The sequence below is a fragment of the Equus przewalskii genome, chromosome 4, assembly GCF_037783145.1.
Source record: "Equus przewalskii isolate Varuska chromosome 4, EquPr2, whole genome shotgun sequence".
NCBI classification, from domain to species: domain Eukaryota; kingdom Metazoa; phylum Chordata; class Mammalia; order Perissodactyla; family Equidae; genus Equus; species Equus przewalskii.
Genome location: NC_091834.1, coordinates 56702086 through 56726157, shown reverse-complemented (window position 1 = coordinate 56726157; position 24072 = coordinate 56702086). Strand labels below are relative to the sequence as shown.

The window sequence follows — 24072 nt, the reverse complement described above, 5'->3', positions numbered from 1 at the left end:
AAAAGTGCATTGAGATTGAAGGTTAGTAAGAATGAACAATAAAATTAGGTACTAAAAACGAACAAGGCTCTCAGGGGATGGAGCTGAATAAGAGAAAGCCAAAGTCTTAGCACTACATTTAGTGGCAAAAACACACCTCACGAGTTTGTCAGCCCTCTGCATCTATCAGACCTTCTCTACTAACACCAATTAACCGAGAGAGAATCTTCAAAGTTCGAGTCAAAGCCTTTGATTTCCAGATAAGAGACCACATCAGCTTTCAGAGAAAATTCCAGATGTCCCTATATTTCTTCATTATAAAACCTTCTCCCCAGCTTGTATTCCAGAAAATTTTGAATTACGTTGCTGCAAGGTACAAATTAATAGCGCTGACAAAGACTGTGTCAGAGATTTCATTTACAAACACTATTAAACCAAGAAGGTGGTGGCCAAATTGGAGAGGATGTTTGACCCTCTCCCAATTTTCCACTGCTGCAATGACAGAGACCAAGAGTAAATCATTCTTTATAGTCAAGTCTCCTGTTTTTTAAGAACAAGAAATCATTTTAGAAGACGTTTCATTTTTTTTTTCTTGCAAAGTCTTAATAACATCGGCATGCAGGTTGCGAAATAGAGGGAGACCGGAAACCACATCCGGAAATAATCATCTCCCAGTCACTGTAATGGATTATAAATGTTAAAGGGGCCGTCGACTAAATTACTGTGATGGTGTTGCATAAAAAGTTATGTAAATCTTAAATGGAGGTAATGTTCTTCTCATTATACTGGGGAGGAGGAGATGGTGGGACCCAAGACCTTGCTACAAAACAGTAGTTTGGCTTCATTTCTTCTTGTGCCACCAAATCTAATAGACAATTTGAATAAAACCACCGCCTCACATACTCACATAAACTGAGTTTTATTGCTAACTGGGGCATATTGAAAAGCAAGAGACTAAGGGAGCCAAACTTCCCACAATTGTTCAACCAATTTGCTATCCCTTTATTTTTTTAATTTTTTTTCCCCGAGGCGCAAAGTTGCATTTTCCTCAGCCCTTTCTCAACTGGTAGAAAGTGCTTATTATTCCTCTTAAAGTTGCAAATGGAATTCTTTATCTCAGAGGCCCAATCACCATTTCAAAAAGATTTCTATTTTTAAGAGATTCTGTTTTTAATTGGCTACTTAGGAAGTCTATTTTAGAAAACGTACAAACTCACTGGAGTTAACTTGATCTATATGATTCAAAAAAGGGCAAATTCTGCCAGAAGGAAAACAGCAAGGACATTGGAACACTGATTTGGGATAATAATACTTAACAACGTGGGGGCACAGGAAGTAGTTCCCCTTTAATATCTCAGCTCAGACTTCCCTCTGCTATCAGTAGGCTGGTTGCATTACATTCAGAAGCAATCAGATGCACATGACAATTGCTTTTTAAGCACCACAGAACTAGCTGCAGTAATTTGGTTGTTTTCAACTGTTCTCTAAATAAAACTACTCCTTTAATACAAAAGCTCAGAGTTTATGAATTGTTGTTATTATTATTGGAAACTGACATACACATGCCCATGCACTTGGGAATATCACCTTGCATTGAAAATATAGCAGAAGCAAAGATTGCAGAGGAGCTGGAAGAAATTGAGTGCTTTCCAACCTTTTGAAATGCCTCGAACAATAATGCACATATAACGTATAGGCAGTAACCCTGCAGGAAAGAGATAGACATACAGAAAAGAGGTCCCTGCATGAAAGCTTGGGGGATTGTACACTTGAAATAGTAAGGTGAGATGTCAAAGCATTTTGTTATTTTTAGTATCTGTTTGACTGTAATTCTATGCTCCACATTATGTGAAAATCCGAGTTTGAGCAAAGTCAGCTTTTTTCCTTCTTTAATTCGCCCAGGCATTGTGCCCAGAGAGAGGGCTCTAGCTAGTGAAGGACCCGAAGGGCCACAGGAAGTGAATGGTGATGAGGTCGTTGCTGCACCATCCTCTCTGCACCAGGAGGCTGACTTTTACCGTGTGGCCTTCCCAAGCTGTTGCTCTTTCTTGTAAGTAGAGCCTGCCCCCATGTGGTGAAAGTGAGATGCTGCTCTCACTTCCTAGGAAGCCTTCCTCTCCTTCTAGGCCAGCCGGAGGGTATTTGTAACAACAGCCTTTCCACCACCATCCTATCTTGGAGTTGCTTTTGACTGCTTCTCTCCCCTCTGTCCTCCTTCTCCTCTGATTCTTTGTCTCCTTCCTTCTGTCTTCTTTCTTTTTCTTACCCTCTACTTCGTCCTTCTCCCTTGCCTTCCAGAGCCTTCCACAGTATTATTTATCAGCCCAGCCATAAGGGCTGAAACTGATGCAGACCCTCTGTCTGGGGAGAGGATCTGGACTCTGACTTAAGGGATTCAGACAATACAGTTTTGATAAATAAAGAATAATCACCTTAAAGGGCAATGCTAGCTGATCCTCAACAGGAAATCAGGAAATGTGGGTTTCACTGGCCTTGGCCCTGTCCCTGGAATAAGATACAGATGTAATATGCTTATATGGAAATTAGGGAATCTGGACAGAAGTACAGCTTCATAGAGAACCAGAAGGCAGGAAGACAAAGTGGGTTCCTCTGCCCTCTGCAAAGAATAGCAGAGGAGCATCCACCCATCATGTCCACCAGCTTCTCAGCAAGCTACGCCAAACACACACACTCTAATCAAAAACAATGCTCATTATGCAAATACAGACTCAAGATAAAGCTCCTCATTTCCTTCATAGCCCTTTTCCAACCAGCCTGCTATGCCTAGGGCCATCCTGAGCCACCAAACCATCCTTGATAGCATTTTCATCATATCACCTCCCTATACAGAAATCTTCAAAGGTGTATTTCTTCAAATATACCTTCGAAGGTATGAATCTGCAAAAGTATATTGCCTTCCAAGTCTAAATAGCTGTGCATTCAGGATCTCTCTCTGTCTCTCTCTCTCTCACGCGCACGCGCGCTCACACACACACAAATAGTCTCAACCCACTAAAGTTGTCCACTCTAGCCATGTTTCTCTCCTGTATGTCATCCACCATCCATGTTTTTCTTGCCTTCGTGCTTTTGCATTTGCTGCTTCTCCACCCAGAATGGTCTGACTCGAGGCCCACAGCCTTTTGTGGAGCTTACATCAGTCTGGAAGTTCCTTTTTATTTTGCAAAACTGAAACTGCATTAGCACACAGAGCAAGGCATGTCACCCAGGGAGATGTAAGTTGAGGGAACTTTCATATCCATAAGAAAGCCTCATATTGAGATATAATACATATATTTTAATACAACTGTAATTTACAGAGCTATTAATCTTCCAAGGCAGGAGGTAGGGAGGGTGAAGTGTTCATAAACTAACAAGGAAGAATTCAAGTGGCTTATGCTATTGTCAGAATCCTGAGATGGAATTATGGCCCCATAACTCAAAGTTTGCCGGCTCTTTCCATTTTCTAATGGATGTATTGGAGGCTTGCGTTTCTGCTCACTTCCCCTGTTTACTCTCTAGCTTCCACTCCCTTCCAGTCACACCAAGAAGCCCCCTCAGAAGCAGAAAGTGTGTTCTACCTCAGAAGCAGAAAGTGTGACAAGTTATTTAAGCTGTATCTTTGTTGAAGAAATGCAGAAGGCAGTCCCCATAACTCTCCTAATCCAAGGACTCAGCACAGGACTGTGGTGGGAAAACCTCTCCTTCATAGCAGCAGACAAATGCCATAAAGTACCCATCCATTTCCTCCAGATCTGGCCGGCGTTGCTCATTCCCAGGAGCAATAATACATGGTGCACAAAATACCCACCAAGAAGGAAAGACCTAAATACCACTCAAGTCCCGCACCACATGCCCTTGGATGAAAATCTAGAAGACCGTTTCTCTAAGTGTAATCCGTCAGTCGCCTGCATCACAATCACCTGGCATGATCATTTGAAAATACAGGTTCTATACATTCAGAATCTTGGGGCTAGAGCCTTGGAATATGGATGTATGCGAAGCAATTGAAACCATTCTTATCCATGCTAACATCTGAGAACCTTTCTTCCAAGTATTCACTCTGTTTTCCTTCATTGTGCTAAATGCAGTATTCCAGACAGGGCCTGCCATAGAATAACTCAATGTGTAAAAACCCTTGCTTTGTGGACCCACCTCTGCCCCTGTACCCACTGCCCCAAATCACAGCCCTCTCCAAGCCTCAGCCCCGAAGATGCATCAGTGCACTCCTACTGTCCCTGGGCCTCCCTTGAAGTTCCAACCTGGACTTATCTTACCCATGTGAGCACTATGTGAGCATCTAGACCTTTCCCTCCAACCTAGTGTCCAACAAAATGTATCTCACCTGTGCCTGATTTTCACAGGATTTTGCTATTCATTAGATGACAGCTAACCAATTTAATCTGATGACTAATCCATGGTAAAGGGTTAACGGGTAGGTACTTCTTACACTTTGCCAGCATCAAAGGACACATTCTGGGGCAGATGAGGAGAGCCTTGGCCTTCTCAATCACATCTTTAGGTCTAGCCTGTCTCTAACATTTGCTAGCAGGTCTCAAATTCTACGCAACTTTATCTCTACAATGGGTTAAGAATCCCCATTTTCCCCCCAAAAGGTAGAGTTTAAAGCACTTCAGAAACTTAAAAGTGGCATATAAACAAAAGAATTTGTTATTATGATTCATCTTAAGACCAGCCTTGATTCAGATACCATGGCAATTATATTCCTGGTCCTGGCAGCAGGCAAAAAATTCTGATTACAGTCCTTCCAGCCAAGTCTGTGTCAAATGCATCCTTTGATTAGTGATGGTGGCTGGGGCTCCCAGGGCTGGCCCTGCCTGCCGCTCATCCTCTTTGTCCTTCTCCATTGTCAGGAAACTTTGGCTTAGACCTTCCACACCATGTGGATGTGGGCTATTGAGGATTATCTAGCGAGTCCTACCACCTCATGTTACTAAAAGGAAACCCTTCCACAGAGGTGACAGCAGGTACTAGCAGAGATGGGACTAGGTCTTCTGAGCTCAACCCAGTACACCACCCTGCCTTGAGGTCAGTTTCCAAACGGGCCTTAAGATGTCTTTGGGACATTTTTATGGTCTTTAAGGATATGCCCTCCCTGCCTGGCCCCATACCTTGATTTCACCTATTCTCCTCATCTCTGTGCCTTTGGCCAAATTGCCCTCTAGGTAGTTCTTCCCAGAAGGCTATTCCTTTTGATGTTAAAAATATCCTGTAGGAATGACACAACACATCCAGATGCTATAAGGACAGAACCCATACCCTATGCTTCGCTGGCCCTTACCCTGGTGGACTAGTCCTTTCTCTGGAGTTTGATGCTATGTTGACATTTGGCTGCCTACTCACTGCCAAAAGACTTTCATGTGGAAGAGGAGGAAGAACTGCAGAGAGGGGGAGATGTATGGGTCGTTAGATAGTTATATAGTCTGCTCTGTACTAACCTAGGTTCTCACGTGGACTATGGGAAGAGATGGGAAGGATGGGACGAGATCTTAAAAGTCATGACTGACTCCTCCAGATAGGACAAGAATCCCAATAGGGCGTGTTGTAACATGTTCGAGGAACTTTTCTAAACCTATGTTCAAAAAGACTGAGTTCAAGCCTTTGGCCTTTAGACTGCATTGGAGCACTGGGATGCTCCAATGGGATGGCCTTTGTGCATGAATTTCTGGCATATTGATTTTTTTAGCCTCAGAACTCCCTTGAATTTTGAGCAGTGCTCATTGAAATACAATGCACATGTTCTTTAGTCTGAGCCAGTGAGAGAAATGTCAGGGCTGGACAATGCTGTCAAATAAATATGATGCACAATAACAACAGTGGCCATGTATAACTAGCCTAGTGAATTTGAAAACCAAATCTGAGAACATTTGGTGGCTTGATTAATTTGCTTTGCCTATCTGCCATCTGTTGTTGTCTCCAGGAGCCCAAGATGGGCAGCCCTGCTTGGTTCTGCTGACTTAGGCCAGCTGGAAACTCTCCTTTTTGAGGGAGCGGAGGGCGGTGTCTGCAAAAGAACAAAGGTCCCTGGCCCCTGCTCTGATCTCACCATGCAGCTGGGAAATCAGGTTTTATATAAGCACTTCCTCCCATATGCTCCAAAACTACTTTTACGTCCTCTGCCTCTGTTTAAAAGTTGTGTCCATTCACAGGTTCACCTGTTTTATATCCTCCCATTCTGATGACTAAAGAGAAAAGTGAGGTCACCTGGCGACAATCAGGCAATTGTTTCTTTTGAGCTGAGCTGTAGAATGCCACTTTTGAATTTTGTCTTTTTATTTTTTTTAGCTGAATTAGTTCATTCCTTTTACAGCAAAGCTTTTCATCAAATGCCCTATACAAACTTAGTGTGCAGTAGACTAGGTAAGCTCAGCTTTGCTTTCTGAATTATGAAAGTATCACTCATCTTTGCCCTTGTCCTGTTCCCTCAAACTCATACACTTGACTTTCCTCATTCATTCTTCAACAGAAATATAATGAGTGCTTCATATGTGAGCTAAATTCCAGGAATTCAGAAGTGAATGCACCATCCTTGGTCCTCAAGCAGCTCACATGCTAGTGGGGGAAGATAAATAAATAAAACTGTGCTACATATATTATGATAGAGATTTACACAGGATACTTGTGGCAAACATTTATAGCTGTCTGCTAAAATCAATTCCTCTCTTTTTCCATAGTAATAGAGTTTTAGCTGAGCATATAGCTAGCTTCCCTCCCTCTGAACTCTCTCCTGGGTAACTAAGCATGGTCACGTGACTAAGTTCTCCCCATCAGGAATACAAGTTGGAAGTGATGTGTGGCACTGCCATGGCTAGGCCTTAAAACATCGCACCTGTGCTCCACCACTCACCTGTTCTTGTGACCTGGAACATGGACGTGCCTACAAACTAGCTTCAACCATGTAGAAGAGGGCAGTGCCCTAAGGGTTGGGGAAGAATAAGATAGATGGAACCCTGCATGACTACACAGAGCAAACAGGCCCACCTATCCATCCTGGACTGCTTTGGGAATGAGAATAAAGCTCCTTGTTCCTTAAGCCCCTATATTGTTGGGCCTCTTTGTTACAGCAGCTTAGTTTTCACTCTAACCTATACAACACTGTGCTCCACACTTGTAGGACTGAAGTGAGAGTAAACTCTCACTTCAAAGTCTGAAATGGAAGTAAACAATTCACCTGAGATTACATCACGCACTGGGTCACCCCACTTCCCTAGCACCTAGCACAAGCTCATATCTGCTGATGCAGGCTGACTACGGCAGCAGTATTCTGAAAACTACAGAATCATTGCATAATAAGGGGCCAGAAGCAGAAGGGACATGGAGATTACCTAGGAAGCACTATGTAGTAGAAAGGGTGTGGGTAGCGGTGTCTGAAAAATTTAGGTTTGAATCCTGACTCTGTTTCTTACTACCTTTGAAACTTGGACAAGAATCTTAATGCCTTGATTTATTTTTAAAAATTTTCTATATAAAGATAATAATAACATCTGTCTTACAGCATGGTTGAGAGGATTGTAACTGACATACCAAGCCGAGAGCCTGGAACATAGTAGTCTTTCATAGGTAATTACTATTATTAACATTTTGCAGGCCTGGTGAGAACAGAACTAAGTGCTTTCTCACTGCAAAGACAATCCTGTCCTGCAATCAAGCCTGCTATTGGCTCAGCTAAAAAGTCTGCCCGTGTTGAAGAAATGTAGAATTTGATCTCCTCACCTACAGAAGCAGGTAGAAGCTCATTTTGCTTGGAATCTTCCTGTACACACCTTCAAATCTAGATTAATGGACCCAAACTAGCTTACACCAAGACAGATCTATTAAAAGCAGAAGAGAAGAGATTTGACTCTTGGGTAAGTTGATTTTAATGCCACATTTTGCATCCCTTTTTCTGGATACCTGTTTCACTGGATTATAAACATAGTAAAAGCAAGAACCACGAATTTTTCATGCCATCTTCCTCCAACTTAAAAACATTTGACACCCTGGCAGGCATTCTGTAAACATCCAATAAATATTAAGTGAATCATAAAATTTTAGAGCCATAAGAGATTTTAGAGATAATCCTATCTTGCCCTCATCTTTCAGATTAATTTCTTTAACCACTCATTCAGTCAACATATATTTACCATCACTGTAATGTGCTGACAGATTGGGCTGCACTAGAGATATGAAAAGTAACATCACAATTGGTAAAATGCCTTGCTCAAAGGTGAGCTATTAGAATTAGGAAGAGTATGTAGGTCTTCCAACCTCAGTGGTCTTCTTGCAGAGTGTTGAATATACCAAGATCTTGCCCAGTGGGGCCCTTGGCTCTTTTAGTTTCCCACTGCCCCCAGGTCTGCGCAAGGCTGTCTGTTCATCCTTTGGAGCTCCAATCAAAGAAGCTTGGCTTGATCATCCCACTTAAAGCCTCTAAGCCTCCTTCCCACAGACGATGAGAAAATCAGGCCCTCCATAATCAAAATAACTCTACATCAAATCTTCTGAAAGTTAAAAAGTCAGTGAATACGAATACCCTTAGCGTTTTATTTCCTGAAAGTCCTACTCCCTTGAAGGAAGGCTAGGAATACTGTGACTCCCCCTCAAATTATGTCTAAATCTCCTTTCAGTGAATATTTTACTTTGTCTACTATAATTCCTCATTTCTTTTTAAGTGTTTTATTTTGAAATAATTTCAAACTTTTAGAAAAGTCTCAATAATAGCACAAATAATCCCCATATGCTCTTGGTTCAGATTCACCAAATGTTAATGTTTTAACATATTATTTATCATTGTGTATGTAAACGTGTGTGTACGTGTATGTGTGTGTGTTTTTCTACCTGAACTGTTTGGCAGAAAGCTACAGACATAAATACTTGAGTGTATTTCTATCAAAAAACAAGGACATGCTCTTACATAACCACAGTACATTTATTAAAATTTAGAAAAGTACTATTATACCCATCTAGTATGTAATCTATGGATCTTATTTAATTTTCATCAGTTGTCCTAATAACATCCTTTATAGCAAAATAGAAAAAAACAATTTTTTTGTACTACTCAAGGATACAATCCAGGACCATGAATCCCCCTTGATCTTCCTTAATCTGGAGCAATTCCTCAGTATGTCTTTGTCTTTCATAACTTAATGTCTGGAAGAATATAGGCCAGTTATTTTGTAGTATGTCTTTCCATTTACCTTTCTCTTATGTTCCTTCAAGATAGATTCATGTTATATATTTTTGACAGGAATTTCACCAATGTTGTCTTCTTCTCATTGCATCTTTTCAGTTGGCATACAATTTCCATTTGTCCAGTTCCTGGTGACGTTAACTTTGATTACTTGGTTAAGGTGCCATATCTTTCCACCTTAGTTACTATTTTTTTCCCGTGTAACAAAATATATCTTGTGGAGGGAAAACGAAAGGAAGGAAGGAGTCACTGCTCCCAGGCAAGTTTGAGATCTAGCAAGGCAAATTCCATTAGGTTTCAAGGCCTGGGACTAATCCTCTGGACCTGAGACTCGGCCCCTGAAGTTATTCTTTCTTCTTCTTGAAATATATAGCATGGGGGCCAGCCCAGCGGCATAGTGGTTAAGTTCGCATGCTCTGCTTCGGCAGCCCGGGGTTCTCAGGTTCAGATCCCAGGTGAGGACCTAGCACCCCTCCTCAAGCCATGCTGTGGTGGCATCCTACATAAAATGGAGGAGGACTGGCACAGATGTTAGCTCAGTGACAATCTTCCTCAAGCAAAAAGAAGTGGATTAGCAGCAGATGTTAGCTCAGGATCAATCTCCTCACACACACACACACAAAAGAAATAAATTGCACGTTTTCAGATAAGTAGTTTTATCATCCTGTTTCCTGCCTGTATAATTTTGGAAGTCTTCTGACCTTCCTTTATTTCATCCTGTCTCTGTACCTTTTGATTCAAACTGGCATGATCTCTGCTCATGTAACATTCTCAAAAATCTTGTGGGTTTCCCAAGCATGTCATAAAAAGTCATACATTAGACAAAGGGGTCCTTCACAAGACCCCTTCCTGGATAACCTCATCTCTATTCTTGGCTTCTGCTGAGATGGCTGAAGGGATCCAGGAGTCACACACCTAATCTCTTCAAAGAGCTCCTGTGTGATCCTTTGATCCTTCTGAAACACGAGCAAAACGTTATCCAATCACACCCTTGGCTTTCTCTTCAGAGTGCTCTTTCCTAACAGTAAATCTCCTAATTTTAGTGTCTTTTGTAATATGGATTGACTGATAATTTCCCAAATTACCAAGTCCTGGTTCCTTTTTTGCTTAACAGTTCTTCCCTCAATCCATCTGTTTCCTCTCACATTTTACTATCAGACACCATGTCTTCAACTCTTTGCTTTGATTTCAACACTAAGGTTTCTGCCACTATGTAACAAGGATTAGCTTTCCTCCAGTTTCTAATAAGATGTTCCTCATTTCCTTCTGAGCCCTCACTAGCAGCTCTTTTTACATCCATATTTCTACAAACAGTTTATGGTGATTTAGATATTCTCTAAAATGATATATTTTCTCTACCATGCCCCTCAATCCCTTCTAAGCCTCTCTGACAGAGTCTTTAACATCAATAGTTCTACTAACTGTCTGTTCAAGAAAATTCAGGTTTTTTCTCTCATGTTCTTCAAAATACTTCTAGCTTTTACTTATCACCCAATTCCAAAGCCACTTCCACATTTTTAGATATTTGTTTTGGCAGGACCCCACTGTCAGTAAGAAAATCGTTATTAGTTTCCAATTATTGCTGCAATGAATTGCCAAAAACTTAGTGGTTTAAAGCAACACAACTTTATTACTGTATAGTTCTAGTGGTCAGAAATCTAAACGGGTCCATAAGGCTGCATTCTTTTGGGGAGCTCTAGAGGAGAATCTGTTTCCTTGCCTTTCCAGCTCCTAGAGGCCACCTACATCCCTTGGTTTGTGACCAATTCCTCTATCTTCAAGACCAGCAGTATAGCATCTTCTCTCCTTTCTGACTTCTGTTTCCATCTTTACATCTTCTTTATCATTTCTGATCCTCTTGCCTTCCTCTTCTTGACCCTTGTGATTACATTGGTAATCAGGATAATCTGGGATAGCCAATTGGAAATAATCTCCCCATATTGATATCTTTAATTTAATCACAGCTGCAAAGGTTTTTTTCACCATGTAAAGTAACGTATTTGAAGGTTCCAGAAATTAGGGTGTGGACATTTTTGGGTGGCCATTGTTCTGCCTACACAGCCAAGATATAGTCTAAGGCCAGTCTATTATCTATCATGATCCCCAAACAAATGAGGTCAGACTAATTGTTGGCCTTTAGTGTCACTGCCAATAATTACAGGGGAAAATAGGTGGGTCAAAAGTAGCTCCTATCTCCAATGGTGAGACATTTCATGGCCCATTTTCCTCCACATACAAACATGTAATCTGAAAGCATCCCACTTACTCCAGTTTGAGATTTGTTGTTAAACCTGGCTTGGATCATTATAGTGTTTTGGTTAATAAACATTGGCAGTGTCACCAAGTAGTTGCAGCCTCAGTCTCCACACATGACATAACCAAAGACTGCTCAGGCATCAGGAGAAGCATGTGAATTTGTGTCAGTCAGATTGAAACAAAGTTATGCCAAACTGTGTGTTTGTAACCATTGATGGCATCAGACACTGCAGAATAGTTCAGGACCAATCGTGTCCCAGGTCCCTTTTGCCCAGGCTACTATCTAGAAAGTGTACCAAGCTGACCCAGTTTTGCTATTAGGAGAAAGAAAGATATATCACGCCCAGCAATTGTTAGGGTGGAATCCCAAATTTTCAAAATAGGTCTGTATAACTCTCTAGGCCTTTTGTCCTCATCATTAACCAGGAGTGGCCAAAAGGGATGAATTCTTCTTGGAACAGCCACATTAAAGTGACCAAACTACCTTACTAAAGTATGAAGACCAGGAAAAGGCAAGGGACAAAGAGTCAGAAATCTTTTTGAGTTGACTTTTGAGAATGCTATTCCAGCACTCAAGTATACTGCGGATGGTAGGGAACATGTAATGTCCATTAAATTCTTTGACTATTAGCCCATTGTTTGATGGTCTTCGCCAATGATCCAGAAAGCCTAACACATGAAACAGCTTCATTGTAAGGACCACAATGCTGTGGCTAGAGTCAGCTAGTTGGGCTGGAAGAGGAATACCATACCCTCAAAAAATGTCAAAGCAGTGAGGCAACATCAGTAGTCCCAAAAGGGAGTCAAAGATTCAATGTAGTCAATTTGCCAGGAACAGACAGAGGTAATGTTCCATGCAATGTGGGCTCCTTCACCATGGAATAAGCAGGCTAAATTTTTGCAGGAGTCACAAGTCTGGTATGCAGTGAAAGCTTCTGCATCCATCAGAAACACATAGTCTTTTACAGTGTGCCCTGTCTGTGATAATGGATATGTTGCCATGTCCAATGCGATGATGAAACCAGGGGGCAATGGTGGCAATCTCGGCATTGCAGGCTTGATAGCCTAATTCTAATTGGTCTAATCAGAGAACAGGCCCTTACTGTGCACATCTACATGAGTGACTCAGACTGTCTGATGGGCAAGTACAATTTGTTTACCCAGTTCATGGCCCCAAAGAGGGATGTCTTTAATCTGCCAGTCTTAGTCTTCAAAGTGGCAGACCAACTGGTTAAGCCATCGGTAACTGCCAAAAAGGCAGTAGGAGTCCTTGAGAGTATTGTCTAAGGCAAAGGTGATTTAGTCTGTGTGGTACAGTTGGTCTTCCAGAACTGTCATTGGAGTTGGATGGCTGCTGCCATCCAGTGGACACCATCAACTTGTAATTTAACTGAGCCGAAGTAAACTAGGCCCAGGATTATAGGTGAATCTCAGTGAATCCAGGGCCCCACTGAGCCAGCAGATTTGTTTCAGGCAGTGGAATGGGGGGGATAAAGTTTCTCCCAAAGAGATGACTGCCACTTTTTCACATAAAACTCTTTTCACGTAAAACTTTTTTCACGTAAAATTTTCATGAAACTCACTGAGTTTCATGTAAAACTCAGATGTCACTAGAGCTGTGCTCTTAAATGCATCATTTCCTTTTGACAAGAGAGACTTATGGGACCCTTCCCACCTTGTTTTGTTGAATCCATGTTGATCTATCCCAAAATGGGTATATCCAGCCTGAGAGTCACAAGGCCTCCATTGGTAAGACTTTCCATTGGTAAGAGCTTAGTAGCAGGTTAACAGCTACCTTTAGAAAAAAAAAGGGGGGGTGGGGGGGAGGCAGTATTTAGTGGCTACGTCAGAAAGCTGGCACTGTTGTGCAGAAAAACAGCCTCTTCTAGTACTCTAGCAGTCATTACACCCTTAACTAAAGCTGAGGTTTCCTTTTTTTTGGTCTGGGTTTATGTATTGTTTCTCTTGGACAAGCCAGGAGGGGACAGTACATGTGGTAGTCCCTGAACAGGAAAATTCCCTCTGACATTTATGAGCATTCACAATACAAGCATATAAAACATTGCTACCAATTATGCATTCAGCAGTGGATACCACAACAACAGTATGTTGTATTGGCCCAGAAGCCCCACACAGTAGGCCACTTCAGCTTTCCTTCCCTACTTCAAATTGTGTCCAGATCCCATAAGTTGAATTCAGGCACGAAGGAGTCTACCCTGAGCACACGTCAGAGCCTCGAGCAAGTCTCCAGGTCATGCTATTTCCCAGCTGGGGGGACCAGGATTAAAGGGTAGCGGGAGAATTTAGGCTATGGTGGGATGGCAGGGGCAGCAGGAAGGAAATTTTATTGTTAGCGGTTTTTTCCCTCTTTCAACCCTTCACCCTAAGATCAGAGCCTAAGCACCAGCACTACTTCCTCCTTCCTATACTTCCTGGTGTCTAGCAAGCACTAGAACCCAGGATTCCCTTTTTTTCCTGCCCCTGAACACAGGCTACTACAGTCCACCCTGCTGTTCTGAGGACCATTGGTGACCTCTCTGCCTAGTACCCCATCTTCTCACCAACCAAGTTAAGCTGTGAAAAGGGCCAGGTGGGTGAGCGCAGTGCCTCTGTGCTTTTGGGCAAGGCAATGGGTTCACTTTTCTTTCTGAGTGGCTTCCTGCTTATGGCTTAACCAATGTTTTCAATTCATCCAAACTAAAGTTTTTGGTCCACCCAAAGCTCTATTTAAATAGCAAGGTCCACATTGCTGACATCAGTTGTTTGGTTTGGGGACTCCTGGCTCAATAGCCACAGACAAACTGCCTTTTAGCTGGGGCCATGGAGCTTGCTTGCCCACTGTCACAATAACATCCTTTCCTTTGCCTACCAAGAGGAAAGAAAAAGCAACAATCAAGCACTATTTGGGTAGCTTGTCTAGTCCTACTTTTCAAAGCTCAGCCTTTAAGGATTAATTCAATTCATGTTCATTAAAAAATTGGACAATGGGAAACCCTTCCTCCACCCCCACTTTCCACACACCTACCAGTCCTCCCCACCACTTGGGCAAAAACATTTGCTACCAGATTATAGGAAGTTTTCTCATCTCTCTGGACCTGGTTCATGGAACCTTTGTCCTTCCTCTTCCAAAATGTCATTTCTCCATCAGCATCCCATCCTTGTCACTAAAACTGTCAAAGCTACAATTTGACTTTACCCTACTTTTATAAGCTGTTAAGTTAGCCTGTTCCTCTTTCATGGATGCTCACAGAAAACATGAGACTCTTGAATCAGAGACCACAGACTGATTATTCACAGCACAGCAAGCATCATGAACATCAGATGCTTACATCGGTTCCCCTTGCTCCCAAGTCCCATGAGGGCAACATGGAGGACCCAGAAGGATACCTACATATGCAGTGTGTTGCATTATAGGAAACACTTACCTTCATGAATCCACCAATTTTTTAGCAAGCAGTAAGCAAGCCTGCTTTTGTACCAGAGGGAGACATTACCTCATCCTTCAAAGCTGCTCACTGCAGATACAATCCTGAGGAATAGCCTGGGTAAAGAGAGGTCAGGGCCTTACATTTTTGGCATATCCAGCAAAACATATAGAAGCATGAGAGATCTATGGAGGAGTCTCTGCCAATAAGAACCAGCGCTCTGGGAAAAGAGTAAGAATTTTAAAAGGTCTGCATTGTATCATTTCCCAATTTCCTGGTTTAAATACTCCCACCATGGGTACTTGAAGCTACCACTGTGATATTACTCGAGTCAGAGTTGGGAAGAGATATGCACGCACTCTAGCTGAGCCCTCCACTGATAATTCTTGCTTGAATCAATTATTATTATGATGGTTGGGCTGCTGGTCCCTCTTCTCCACAATTATCACAATTTGACCAAATGTCACCTCCATGTTTGTTTTTCTTTCTCGTGTATCTTCTTCTTTGTCAAGGAGCTGTTTCAATAGACCATTTTATGCGTACGTGAGTACTTAGATGGTTGCCTGCAAGGGCAGATTCTAAGAAGGTCAGTAACAATTGGGGTGACACTCAGAGAAGGGCACATGCTTCAGAGCAAATTGCCCTCAGCTCACACCATCCAGGTGGCGCTAGATAAGTTAGCCTTGGTGGAAACTGAGTTTTTCAAATGAAAATGAGATTAACAAGAAAAGCCTCCATTTATTGCGCATCTCCTATGTGCCAGGCAATATACTAGCCATTTTAAATTTAGAGTATATCATCTCATTTAAACCAAAACCATGAGTTTTTTTTTCCTTTAAATATATCTTATTTAAATACTTCTAACATTTTCAACATGATTTTGCAACATTCAGGGCCCATAATTTCCTATTTCAATGTTATCAAATGATAGTGAAGATACTTTGTGGGATAACAGGACTTAATTAATAACTAGCTTTTCAGCAACTGTTAGAACGCCTCAATTCCATTAAGTGAGTGACATCAGTTGGAAAAATGAGGCCAATTTTTGCTGCAGGTTTAAAGAAAGTGGAAATAACCTCTAAATAGTGGTGTATTTGTGCTTAGCAGTGGAAGGTTTTTAGTTCATACTTAATTGAAAAGGCAAGTCACTGTTGAATTTTGAAAACCCTGGAAGAGTTTTTTAAAGTAATTTAATGTACCATTTTATGGTTGCTTTTGTAGTTTAGAATTTGTGATGGATATCGAGGGATGTATGTGCCTTCTGATCCCTTAGATTTAATCAGACTTCTCACTTGCTTGCTTGCATAATGGTTTATGGTACCTTTGGTGATTTGCAGCCAACCTAGCACTTTTAATAATTTACTGTAAAAGCATTTAATTTTTAATGGACAAGAATGGGTTAGAGGTAACTTTTGCGTTGGTAAGTGCTCTCTGGAAGAGTAGAAAAAAAGGAACAGTATATTTAAATTCCAAACATTATTGAAAAACATGCATCTTTTATTACCAAAATCAAATGCATAATTGAAGAACATACCTAACCCAAAATTATTGTTCATGCTTTATTTAACCAGAAGATAGCATTGCTTTCACGATGCTATCATAAGGACATTTTTTCAAATTCTCATTTTTTTTTCTTATCTTCCATGCTGTTTTCAATATTCTGTCTCACAAGATAAAGCATACCTGCTACAGGGTGAGAATACATGTCATTTTATTACATCTTGCTAATCAAGAAAAGCCCAACAAAAGAATGGTTTGTAATGTCTGGTACATAAAAGAAATAGCATCTTATATTAATTTTCCTTAAAAGTTTTTCTAAGATCTCCAAATAATGTGCATACCTAGGAATGATTTCACAACTAGTCTTAAAAATACCAGAGTTTCCATGTGGAAAGAAAAATGGGAAGATGCCAGGATAAATATTTTTTAAGACTTGATGGAGGACAAAACATATCTTGCCTTCAGAGGCACATAAAACAAAAAATGTTGCAATTGCAGAATAATCCCTTTTTCAGATACGCCATATGTAAAAATAAGAATGGCTTCACAGGACTGCTTTCTGGGGAATCAGCTAACAGCCTACAGCCCTGGAAATTTATTCTACTCTTCTAACATTCCACAGCTGACTGTCCCCGAGCTTATGCTGAAATGGGCTGCAGGGAGAACTCTGATGGTCAAGGGTCCAAGTTTGAGCTCTGTTTCTAAAGTGCCTTTGGAATTCAGGCATCAGAGCAGCTGCATGAGAATATGAAACTCATTCTCTTTGTTTTGGCCTTCAAAAAGTCTTGAGTCTAAACCATGCTATAGAAATTGGTTCCCAGGAACCTTTGGTACTTAGCCAAGGAGTTTATGCCCTGTCAAAATTACCCCATCTAAAGCTGAAAGTCTGAGGATCCAGTCACCATTTCCATGCTTGGTTTCCTGGGATGAACCTGCAGGTGCAAGACTTACCTGGTTACCAAGAACCCTATCTACTTCTCACCATCTTTTGGCTTTCTGGAAGGGGTTATATATAAAACAGCTCCTTTCTCTGTTAGCTAGATTCTCATCTCCACCCCAGCTAATGAACAGAAACTTCTAGATATAATCAATTGTCTCCCAGATTTGAGGAAGCAGGAATTGCTCCTGAGTAGACAAGTTCAGGGGCACCCGAGTTGGGTGACCTTTACCAATCACATACACATATCTCTCTTTCTCTTCTCCAGCTCTCTCAAATTCTTCACCTCACCTCACCAACGTTTACTTTTAGAGGTAGAGAATCCTTAGAGATCATCCAGCAATCCACAGACTTTTTCACATGAAGAAACTATGAGCTAGATAATTGCTCAAGGTCACACGGAAGCTAGAAACTAGAATTTTCTAAATTGAGTGCTTTCTAAATAGAGCGCTTTTAGAAATCTGCTTTCTAAACTGAGTGCTTTTCCCATTACATCATACGGTCTCGCTCCCCTCTTCCTCTGTCTCTTTCTTCCCCTCCTGCCTCCCTTCTCCCCTCCCCAACTACCGTCATCCCTTTGCTTTTGTTTTAGGCCTTCCAGTGGTGCCAGAAGTACCCATTAGTCTCACTCAGCTGCAGTGGTGGCCTTGAGTGCTAAAAAAATTAAGGGATGGGGAGGGGGGAGATAGTAGGTATTCCTGACCCTAGTCTAACAGTCTTTCTGGCTTAATTCCTTTTTTCTTCCTTCTCTTCCATTCAGGTGTGCTCCCTCTTTTTCACATTCTGACAATACTGAAGAACGAGCTGACTTTACCCTAGCTAATTTGCCAGCCTAGTCTTGATGATAGAAACATAACTAAGTTTCTTGTGCATATTAATTCCTTTTAGTGTCCTTACCAGGTTGGGGCTTTGTGAACCATCTTCCAAAGAGAACAGACAAACGTAGAAAAGAATGTTATAAATGTAGCCTTCTAGCCTCCATCCTGGCCTAGGTCCTTACATTCCCCCCAAATTTATGCCAAATAGATGAAGTGACACACCAAAGTGTCAACACTGGTCACTCCACAGGCATGGAACTGGAGTAGGGTAGAACCAGAGAGGGAGAGTATTATGTTTATTCTAGCAAGTCTTTTAAAAGTTGAAAAGAAATAAAAGAAGGAAGGAAAAAAGGGAGGAAAACATGCCTAAATCACAGTAAAATTTGAAAATCTGAAGCCTAGAGTGTATCAGAAAAAAATATTTTAAGTACAAATAAAAAGCCTGCAAGCATAATACAGTCAAATCCGTAATTTTTTAAATCTGTAATGCTAGGTTTTAATGAAAGGCAAAAAGGTCTATAAATTCTGTTTTTTCCCTTAGCAGTTAAAAAAAGAAAAATTCTGAGTTATGGACTGACTGTGAGTATAGATAAGAAAAATGTCCCCGTTGTGACTGGGTGCTAGAATTTTTCACGTATACCACTCATGTCTATATAAGGGGGGAAACAGACTGAAGAACCGTCAATCTTGTATTTTTGGCAGACTAAATGATTAACCATTTCACATCAGAGTCAATCTTAATCCAATCAACTGTATGGGAATTAGTCACTATAATGGGAAAAGTACTTAACTCAAAAGGGTTCATTCATTAATCACATATCAACACACCAGAAAGATAATTTTTCTGCTTAAGTTCCCAGGCTCCCCTTATTCATTCATTCCTTCAGCAGCTATTTGTGGAACTCTTACCATGAGCCAGGCACTCTGTAGGGCACTGGGAACAAAAACACACTCCTTAATACAAAGGAGATGGTAGATTAGAGAGGGGGAAATAAAAAATAAATTAGCTCATGCTGTAAACATTAACATAGATTTGCCACACAACACACACACACACATACTGCCATGGAGGTAGGGGCAAAAGGGAATAATTACATATGTATTCTAGGGCAAGTAGAGAAATCATCACAGAGGAAGTGACACCTGAGCCAGGACTTAAGGGCTGAATCAGAGTTCATTGAAACATTTCCAATGAAAATCAAAGCCTGAAAACAGAAAAGGCCAGGTTTATGAATGAATACTTTTATTAGACCAGCACTTCCCAATGTGTTTATAGATCTTATTTGGAAAAAAAGGATTCCATCTTCAAAAGAACGTTTAGGAAATGCTGGATTCTACAACATTAAACAATTTTCTTTACAGCAGGACTTCTCAGAACCTTTACATCCCCAAAATTTTATGCCAACCAAATACATGAAATGATACACCCAAGTGTTAACACTGGTTACTTTCTGGGAGCCAAGGTGCATTATAAATCTAGAAGAGGGACATAGTATGCAATGATTCTCAAGCTTAAAGAAAGCCCCCTTTTCTTTGTAGAACTTGAGGGTCTACTTACCTTTGTGCACACTTTATGTCTGTATTCATGATCTGTACTCATAGATTTATTTTCATGTGTGTTTTTAAACTAAGATAAGAAAAGGTAATTGTAAAGTCCACTAATGAATGCTGAAGCTTTGTGCAGTGATCATGGCCATTGAGGTTTATCCCAGGCAAGATTATTGCTAAATGAATGCTCAAACTCCTGTTGGAAAAAGCAGCAAAGTCTTAACATTTAATATTACTGCACTACAATCATTCTCATTCCAGAAAAGTTGTCATTGTCTTACAGGATTCTACAGGGGCTATGTGACCATTTGGTTTGGTGTCAGTGTTAGAAGAAGATCAGAAAACCCAGAGTAAGGTGACTGAACAATACACATGCATATGGCTGGTAATTAGGTACTAGATAACCAAACCAAATAGCAACCCAGAAAATACCTTTCTTCTTTGCATAATGATCAATAAATAGACTAATAATCAGATCTTCCCTTTACATTCACTGCATGTATATTTTGAAATAGTATGTGTCAAATTATGCTTTCCTATTTGTAAAAAAAAAGCACAATTTAAGTATATTTTAAGGAGCACTAAATATTAATAAAAAAAAGGGAGGGAAATGCAGATGGTCTAGATAACACAGTGAAAGATGAATGACTCAGTGGGTCACCATTCCTGTGAACAGAATTTGAGAAACTGCAATAAAGAAAGACTTCAGGCCTGTTATATGACACTATTTAAAGCATGTACTACCTGTATAATAGGCTGGAAAAGGACTGATTCAATTGATGAAGGAAGATTTAGATCTATGACTTACATTATCATGATGAATCCTATATTAATATTAAAGTTCTATCCATCATACTGGAAATTTCCCTGGAGAGTTTTTAACATTTCCCTCGTGGCTGCCTTAATATGTAAATTACTGCCATCCTGAGAAACCGGTGCAGAATCTCTGCTTATAACTTTTTCTACATTACATTTTTTTTCCATTTTATTTCTGTGCAAATTGAGTCCCTTTTAGTTTTAGAAATAAGAAAGTTGCCCCCTCTTCAGATTACCTGAGTTTATATCACTTTCACAGACGCCCTCTTCAGTTGTTCCATATTGTTTCCTATTTCCCCTTTGTTTGCTGACAGTAAAATTAGCAGCAGTAAGAGGTCTGCTCTGTAGGCTTAGGAAACTTGGCGCAAGCTGTTAGTACAAGCAATAAATGCTGGCCAGCTTCTATTTTGTAGCCTGTAAAATGTTGGATACTCTAGCTCAGATTCTTTGGTCGGTGGCCACAGTCTGCAAATGTCACATTTCATCAAAATCACTTCGGCAACTGTTGTTTGCAGGCGCATCCAGAGAGAGGGTGAGGCAATCCAACCACGTGGGGGAGGGGTTAGAATCTCTCAGTACTAATTTACGGTGTATCAAGAACAACACTGCCCCAGGTCTTCACATGTGACAAAAATCTGGGGATCTCCTTGACCCTAATTACAAGATGCCCCAAATTCAACTACTTTTGAGATTTAGGGTGGAGGTGAGGGAAAAGAATAACAGGCCAAGAATCGTTCACTAGGCCCGGTTCTCTCCTCTGTGCCAGAAAGAAAACCTAGAAGATAAAAGTTCATCTTCTACCAGCCTTCCAGTTACGGATGCTCTCCTCCCTCCCAGCCTGCATCCCACTTCCTCTTCCTCCGGCCCCCTAATTAACTCTAGGAGACGGGAAGAATAGAAGCAGCAGCGGCAGCAACCAGTAACTGACATTTTGGGGGAAGTTTCTGGGCTGATGACTCAGCCAGCCCTGCTCAGCATTTGCTCAACATTTTCTCGAAACGGGCTGTTCAAAACCTTTGACAGGGCCACTGAACAGAGAGTACATGGACACTGAGTGGCTGTCCTTCACCCCACGGCTTTAATTTTTCCCAGAATGTGGCCAATCCGCATCATCCTCCCCCACTCCAACTCTTTTCACAATTTAGCTCTCAGAAGGCTTCCTGGAGTGGGGGCATGTGTCCTCTGCTCGGGCTCTATGCTGAGGGAGAGGGGTCAGCCTGAACTTCCTTCACTAGCGTGTAGCTATAGGAGAGGGGTGTGGAACCAAACGGCCCAGCCTCGTAGGTGGAGAGCACCTACTGCTTGCAATGGAAGGGAGAAATTACCTGGAAGATTTTTCATTCAAAAAACTTTATAAATTTTTAAATCTTCCTCTTTCAAAATGAGCCATAAATGGGTCAAATGATACAGAATAGTAAAATGGATGTGATATGAATTCTTTATAATTATGGAAATGGCAGCTTCCTTATTGGTTACGTGAGTCACGTAACATGTAATTCCTCGTCTTAGGTTATTGATAATGGATATGCAGTTATCAAGTTGTTTTAATGAACACTTGTAAAATACTTTCTGTCAATGAAAGCAAATATTTTATTGTAGACAGATATGCTTGTAGGACTGAACTAGGATGTCCCATTATTACTACTTCTAATTTAGTGTAAATACTGTCAAAAAATTGACAGAGCACAATGAACCTAACTACCAAAAGAATAGGTACTTATATCTGGAATTATACACAAGAGTCTTATTTGTACCGTCTCCAAAATAAATACTTCCCACTGATCTCTACACAGTTATGTGAGGGAAGGGAATTGTGGAGTGCTTCCAAGGAAGACTACCCAAGTGTCAGGCAGAGAATGGCAAATCTGCCACCTTAATGGAAAAATAAACTTTCTTGCTCAAAAGCAATGAACCACTCTACTCCAGGTCATAGAACTCACTCGACCTTAGTAAACTCAGTGGGAAGAAATGAGGCAAGTCAGTAGGACCACAGCGAAATAAAGGGCGTGAAACATTTAGGAAAGAGGCCCAAGTTAAAAAGAGTTTAGGACCATTTAGGGACCAAACCACCTGGTCTTAAAATTCTCAGGACAGTGCTTCATATCTGGTGCTGAGCATAACGTTGGAAACAGGAGCGCCTCCAAATGCCAAAGAGAAACACCTGAGCCAGGGCTCTCACCTGCCAGGGGAGAAAGGGAATCTTACAGGCTCTCGAGGTTGGCACAGCTTTTGATGGATATATGGAGAAAAGCTGGGAATTGTGCCCTCAGACACCCCGGGGGAAGGAAGATCTAGAATTTGTTTTGTTTTCTTTTGTGTTTACCATCAAAGCCCCGCATGAGCCATGAAAAATATCTCACAAGAACACCTGCTTTCAAAAACAAAGACCCAGATGGCAGAGATGAAAGCACTGTCTACTAGAATCACCAGGGTAGGATTCAGACCTCTCATCTTTAGAGAGAAACAGAGAAATGCCCACACCAACACAGAATGGTTACATCACCCTCTGACTGCAACTCAGAACTTAGTTTTTCACCAGCTTGGAAGTAGTTTTCCTCCACTTGGGGAACTGGAGACAGGGAGAGAACAGTTCAGATTCTCCCTTACACTCTATCTATCCAGCTGTATTGAACACCTTTTATATTGTCTTCCTAGTAGCACCAGCTGCCCCCAACTCTTTCACAGGTTTGCAATAGGATCCTCTATGTTATGCAATGTGACCATCCTTAGCCACAGATCACTGGCTCAGGATGGGGCACCTTATCTGGACTGGGCCCATCAGAATCTTTCCCTAGTATTTTGAAGGTGGAACTGAGATGAGGCATTTTCTCATGGGATGGCTGAAATTGAGGATACTCAAACTCAGGTGTTAATAAATGGATAGAGAAGCAGAAAAATCAAAATGTCAGTAGGAAAGGATAATGAAACTGATGCACTGAGAGAAGCACTGAGGATCCAGGAGAAAGTTCTGAAGGTAATTTGACTCCTAGGCTCCAGACGTTCTATAGGCCCCTATCCCATTTATAAGACATCCCAGTATGCTCATAAAAAATTCCTCATTTTGCTTAAACACATTAAAAATTTCACTAATGGCAACCAAGGAGCTCTGAATAATATATCAGGTAAAGGAGAATCAGTTTTGCAGCTGTGCCAATATGAAAGCATCAACTACAAACATTCACAAGAATAGGAAACTGCTCAAGAGGCAGGAAGGTCCAAAGCGAGCCCACGGTGATTTCTCTCCTACTCCATCTTTCACCATGCCCTGCTTAGCCTGTGTATCAGGGACTTCCCAGGATTCTGGAACCCCTTCTCCTTGGATATTTTTATCCAAGTTAGATCAGGTTAAGATATACATTCAGGGAAGTTTTGAAGTGGTAAATTTAAACAAATAAATCAGCCTCAAGAATATGGAAACATAAGAAAGGCTATTCCACCGCTCTTGACCTAGAGGTTGGGGGATGGGGCATGGAATTTACTAAAAGATCCACATCAGTCTCCTAGTTGGATGCTTCTGGATCATGGATCATTGGCTACTCCTATCAGTGAATTAGAATGGGCTCTACCATAGCCCATCAGCCAAAGCCCACCCTTATAAAACTGCTC

General features: G+C 41.2%; 2 long non-coding RNA genes across 3 annotated transcripts in view; both read right to left on the bottom strand.

Annotated features, from left to right (window-relative positions):
- LOC103561977 (uncharacterized) overlaps positions 1-24072 on the bottom strand; it is a 266670-nt gene that overhangs the window by 149111 nt on the left and 93487 nt on the right. The gene's annotated exons all lie outside the window — the stretch shown is intronic.
- LOC139083038 (uncharacterized) lies at positions 13097-19846 on the bottom strand. The gene is made up of 3 exons (XR_011539526.1): positions 19661-19846; positions 14848-14963; positions 13097-13217 (listed from the first exon to the last, which is right to left on the bottom strand). It is a non-coding gene; the product is annotated as an uncharacterized lncRNA (long non-coding RNA).